Genomic DNA, 6,312 nt, shown 5'->3' with positions numbered 1-6,312 from the left:
TGGCTGATCCCTTCCATCCCGTTCACAATCTCCTTGTGTTACCTCCCTCTGGTGGGAGGCTGCAGTCCATCAGGACCAAAACTTCACGTCACAAGAACAGTTTTTTCCTGTCTGCTACCAGCCAAACTGGTGCACTGCTACTGAGTTCAGTAGCAATGATATGGTAGATGAGGTGATTACAACGGAGATAGAATATTTATACATCAACTTTAGTTTTGTCTTTGTATGTATCTATGTTGTGGTAGCATTTGAAGGATCAAAAATCTTATGTGAAAACACAAATTGAAAGTCTGTCCAGTCACGTTCTACCTCTTCTCCTGCTCAGGGTGGTGGGGGTGGAGCCTATCCTAGCAGACTTCACCCTGGAAGGGTCACCTGGATTAACCTGGTCCCCTGTTGATGTATTTGGACTGTGGGAGGAAGCTGAAGTACCAGAGAGAACCCACGCAGGTACAGGGAGAACATGCAGACTCTCCCAGATAGACCCCATGCTCCAGCTGGGACTTGAACCTGAAACTTTCTTACTGTGAGGCAACAGTTCTGACCACTGCACCACCGTGCTGCCTGTAACTAAAGTCCATTACCCAGAATTCCTCACTCACAACAGTCATTCCATTAACAGCTCTGATTGTTCAACAGTGATACACTATGACACACCACCTCTCCATGTTTGTGATTGGCCATTGAATGCCTGTTGCCAGGGCGACGCCCCTCCCCTTCATGTATTCCTTAAAACAATTTCCTGGATTCAACAGGATTTCAGTTTGTGATTTTTCAAAGACACCAACAAAATCTCTGTGGAGTCATCAGACATCTGCACCACTCAGAGCAGGCTGGAGCGCTCAGCCTCTCCCACCTGTGTGAGCCACAGCGGAGCCACCGTGTGTGATGGAGTTTCATTTTAGGCTCCAAGAGACTGGATTTAATTGTTTTTTTGTGTGTTTTGAGGCCTACGGGCAGCGATGAATGAATGAACCATTGTTCCATGAGGGAGCTGGTGTCAGGTCAGTCCCTGTTTCTACAAGACCTCCTGCTTCAGAGACAAAAGGTGAAACATTCAAAACTTAAAATTCCTGTTCTTGTCACAATCCTACACTCCTAAAGCAAAGCCTGTTCAGTAAATGGTAGAGCAGAGTGGCGCAGCGGAAGCGTGCTGGGCCCATAACCCAGAGGTCGATGGATCGAAACCATCCTCTGCTAAATGAAAAGAACAAAATAAACCTGAATGTTTAGAGATGTTTTACTGTTAAAACGGGGTGGAAAAGAAACTGCTCTACAAATAAAATTGCCCTGCCTTAAACCACACTGGAGGATTGAAAAAGATTCCACATGTTGGTCAACCAGAGAAGCTTCAACTGGTGAATCACACAACCATGCATGAAGCTCAAGCTGCATTATCCAGCAAATAGTGTTGCTCTTGGCTCATCTGATGTCCATCCTCTCCTGCGTACGTTGGTTGTGAAGAAGGGGAGACGGATTTCTTTTCCTCAATGCTCTCCAGACGACCTTCTTGTACGTCAAACGACATTTACGATGGTGGCTGAAATCCTTGTAATTGGTCATTCAGTCATCAGGTTCGTGAACTCCCAGGTGCTATCACCGACTGTCTTCCTGGTGCCAAAGTTGTGGACGTTATCAAACTGTCCCCAGTACTCATTGATCTCCACCCCTCATCTCACATTCTGATTATACAGGTGTGCACCACTGACGTCATGAGGAGGCAGTCAATCACACTTCATGACCAACTCCAGTCTCTTGTAATTTCAATTCTGTGTTTCTTCTGGCCCCATCCCTGCTCCTTCCAAATGCAGGGAGCATTTCAGCCGTCTTTACGGTCTGCATGAATGGCTGAAAGACTTCTGGACTGCAACTGGTTCTGGTTTTATCAGCAACTTTGACTGTTTTTGGACCGATCCTGTCCTTCACAGATCTGATGGCCCACACCCCAACATGAAAGGTGTTTGACAAAACTTCATGAAGTTCATTGCTTTTCATTCTGATTGATGCACATGTCAGCATGACCCTGAGCCAGTAGCCACTCCCACTCATCATGAAGAGCACCTTTCCTCCCTCAATAATTTACCAGCCACCATACAGGTGTCAAGTACTCCAGTACATTACACAGCAAGATTGTCAAAATGCTTTACTTGGATAAATGCTGAGTGGAAATGGAAATCCTCAACAGTGTGATCTCGTTATCACAAAAGTTTTAAAAAATGGACTCAAAGTGAGCTGGGTAGGACGCTGTCACAGAAGCTGAATGAATGAGTAGGTTCTCTTTTTCATGAGACGTGGATGAGAGTGAAACAAGAACTTCCTGGATTCAACAGGATTTTAGTTTGTTGGCATTTTTTCAAAGAGACCAACCAAATCTCTGAGTGGTGCAGATGTCTGATGACTCCACAGAGCAGACTGGAGCGCTCAGCCTGACTCACCTGTGTGAGCCAAAGCGGAGCCACCGTGTGTGATGGAGTTTCATTTTAGGCTCCAAGAGACTGGATTTAATTGGTGTTTTGTGTGTTTTGAGGCCGACTGGCAGCGATGAATGAATGAACCATTGTTCCATGAGGGAGCTGGTGTCAGGTCAGTCCCTGTTTCTACAAGACCTCCTGCTTCAGAGACAAATGATGAAACATTCAAGACTCAAATTCCTGTTCTTGTCACAATCCTGCACTCCGAAAGCAAAGCCTGTTCAATAAATGGTAGAGCAGAGTGGCGCAGTGGAAGCGTGCTGGGCCCATAACCCAGAGTTCGATGGATCAAAACCATCCTCTGCTAAATGAAAAGACCAAAATAAACCTGATTGTTTAGAGATGTTTATCTGTTAAAACAGGGTGGAAAAGAAACTGGTCTTCCTGCAGAACCACAAAACATTCTGAGTGTTAATAACAGTCTACTTTTGACTGAAGCAGAAGTTTACTGATAGAGATGTTCAATTTAACCTAACAGATAAATTTCCATTTCTACACTGTAAACCCGAACAGTACTACGAACTCAAAAGTATTGTGAGAACAGCAATCAAAATCGGCTATCAAGTCAACCCAACTTTAAATTGCCAAGTGTTCCGAACGAGTAACGTAGTTTTAATTTAATGCTATTTAAATTGTCTGAGTGATCATCTTGGCCTTACTCAAAACCTTTGAATGTGCGGATGCGTGCAGCCTAATGACGTAAGCATGTTGCTACATTGGCGGGACCGAACGAAGCCAGAAAAATCCAACCAACATGGAGGACATGAAGCGAGGGGTACGAGTCGGTCTTCGAGGTTAAGAAAATTGCAAGTGTAAGGGGAAACACTTCAAAAGTCACTTTCATATTGTTTAATCACATTAATGCCGCAATGAAATTTCTTTTTTAGTGTGTCTGTGCTTTTTTCATGTTCAGTCTAACATGCGGCCTAAAGGCCACGAGGACCTGTTGCGCGAACGTAGAGCAACGGTCATAATGACGATAGTTCCTTTCAGTCGGTATTAGTATCTTTGAAAGTGTGTGCTGATAATGTTAAGATTAGATTGGAAAAAAGCCGATACAGTCCGGAGGGGGTGCTACCGTTTGCTAGTGACCACATTCAGAGCGCCTGCAAGAAAATCGACATTTTTGCAGTTAGCTGTCTGAAACACCAGTTCCAGTTTATAGTTGTCAATTAGTTCCCGACGGCGTCTGAACTGTCTCTGTTGTGTTTTTGTCAAAGCTGACCTTGCCCGGACATCTCACATTTTCTTTCCGGGGGGCATTTGCCGTTGTTCGAGACAAACTGATTTTAAAGGTAATCGATCCAAGCTTATTTAATTCATGACATTTGCACACTTCTTCTACCTCCGTACTGTTAACTTGTCTCTTAATGTGTATGTTGAAATTTGGACTGCATTATTCTAGTGGTTTCAGAGTATTGTTTTATCTCTTATTTATCTATGTTATCCCACAGGATTTGAGCTGTGAAGAGCAGAGACGGAGGGTGAAGAGCGGTGACGGACAGTAAAGAAGTGGCCAGCGGTGACGAGCATTGGGAGCAGTGAATGGCACAGAATCTCCATGGTTAACATCGATTTTGAAACTGAATCTCCATATATTACTTTTGTTTGATCAATGGAGTCGAAGTGCAAGTTTTGTACTATCTCTGCAGACACCCGAGTTATTCCGGCACTATCGCTTGAAGCATAGCCTTTATTCTCAAGTTAGTCCTCTACCATGTCTCCATGACTCATGTATTTGTACATTTCAGTCATTTAATGCCTTGAAAATTCATTTGTCACGATTTCACAGAGATGTGTGTAGGCCCAGTGCAAGTGATGGAGCACAAGCTGAAAGGGCAGTTTTTACCTGCTCTGTGTGTAATGTGAAACAGCCCTTCTCACAAGAAACATTGTTGACTCATTTAAGGAGCCATTTAAAAAAACATGAGACGATAATATGCCCATTTCAAAACTGTAACTACAGCACAAATGTGTATTCTTCTTTTAATGCACACAAAAGTAGAGTACATGAAAACATGTCTGACTTTTGTGATGAGGTGGTTTCAACAGAAAGTGCGACTGCAAATGCCACTGGTCTTGATCATGAAGACATTTTTTCATGCCAGCATGAAGACGCATTTGATAAGCCTGAGAACGACAATGTATGTGACTCCAGCCAGTTAAGAGCCCAGTTGCGCCATAATCTGTCCTCTTTATTCCTGAAGATGCAGACTGTTCTCCATGTTTCTGACATGGCAACTCAGGAAATAGTTGATCATCTCAGTCAGATATTATCCTTGTCTCAGCCTCTGATCAAGGATACTGTAAAAGAGACATTACTGAGGCATGGTGTTGCAATTACTGACACTACCCTGAATGATTTAGTGAATGAGGTTATGAACACAAACATTTTTGTCAGTGCCACATCTAAAGGGGAGGAGATGTGTACCACAAAATGAAGAAAAACATTTGTTAAGAAAAATGTCCCTGTTGTAAAGCCAGTGCAGTATGAGTTAGAGCCCGGATGTAAAGTAGCTTATGTTCCTATTCTCCAGATGATCCAGAAATTGTTCAAACACACAGACATTCTTGAAAGAATTAGGGAAACAAAGATGTCACAAAAAGGCCATTGCATGAGCCACCGAGATGGCTTATACTTCCAAGACAATGATTTGTTGTCTTCCTCAGAACTGTCTCTGCCACTTCTTTTGTACCGTATTTTCCGGAGTATAAGTCAAACTTTTTTACATAGGTTGGCTGGTCCTGCGATTTATACTCCAGAGTGACCTAAATATGGGTGAAAAAAAAATCACAGACAGCCACGAGGGGGTGCTCTAGAGTTACGCACCGATATCTCCTACTCTGTAACAATTTAAAATTAAAACAAATAAAATAAACATTAGCTTACCGATCACCACTAAACAAAAATGCCGCCAAAAAGAAATTCATATTCTGCGGACTTCAAGCTGCAAGTTGTGAGATTTGCAGCTGAAAACGGCAATCGAGCAGCAGACAGGAATTTCGGAGTAAGTGAGAAGCTTGTTAGGGACTGGAGAAGTTCAACGGCTTTAGCGATGTGGAGTGATTGCGAGCTCTTATTAATGTAAAAGTACAGTAGTTGTTTTGTTCTTCATGCTCTACCTGTTTATTACCGTATGTTTGTGCAGACACTTTTTCCGTTCATGTTTATTTTTCGTTTCGCTGAATGTTGTTTATGTTGGCATATCTTACAGCCATTCAGCCTGTTCTCTATTATTTCATTAATGTTAACCTCCCTTCCAAGGTGAAATGTGTATTTTTGATGTATTTTGTAAAATAAATAACCCGCAAAAAATGCGACTTAAACTCCAGTGCGACTTATGTGTGTTTTTTTCGATCTCATTATGCATTTTTGGGCTGGTGCGACGTATACTCCGGAGCGACTTGTAGTCCAGAAAATACGGTACATTGATGATGTGGAAATTGCTAATCCTCTAGGCACTTCAAGGAAAATCCATAAACTGTGCTCAGTTTACTGGGTGCTTGCAGATCTACCTCTTAAATACAGATCAGCGCTGCATGTTATTCAGCTAGCAGCAATTTGTAAGGTGTCTGACGTTCAGAAGTATGGATATAAAATGGTGCTCAGCCCGTTATTACAAGACCTTTGCACTCTGGAAAAAGATGGTGTATTCATTGAGCCTCTTGGCCAGTCAGTTCAAGGTACTGTTTTGTGTGTTGTGTCTGATAACCTGGCAGCACACTCATTGGCAGGCTTCATGCAGTCTTTCCGTGCAGGCCACATTTGTCGTTTTTGCAACGCTACACGAGACCAAATTCTGTCACATGAAGTTGGAGACAGCGAATTTTGTCTGAGGAC

At 42.9% G+C, this 6,312-nt stretch overlaps 1 non-coding gene across 1 annotated transcript; it reads left to right on the top strand.

Moving 5' to 3' along the window:
- The first annotated feature begins 1,128 nt into the window (after positions 1-1,128).
- Positions 1,129-1,200, top strand: trnam-cau (transfer RNA methionine (anticodon CAU)). Its single transcript has one exon. It is a non-coding gene; the product is annotated as a tRNA-Met (tRNA).
- Positions 1,201-6,312: the final 5,112 nt, after the last annotated feature.

This window comes from Aulostomus chinensis, chromosome 15 (genome assembly GCF_037954235.1).
Source record: "Aulostomus chinensis isolate RoL2024-O1b breed Wild chromosome 15, RoL_Achi_v1.0, whole genome shotgun sequence".
Taxonomy (NCBI): Eukaryota; Metazoa; Chordata; class Actinopteri; order Syngnathiformes; family Aulostomidae; genus Aulostomus; species Aulostomus chinensis.
The sequence above is the reverse complement of the archived record's forward strand: the minus strand, read 5'-3'. Positions and strand labels throughout refer to the sequence as shown.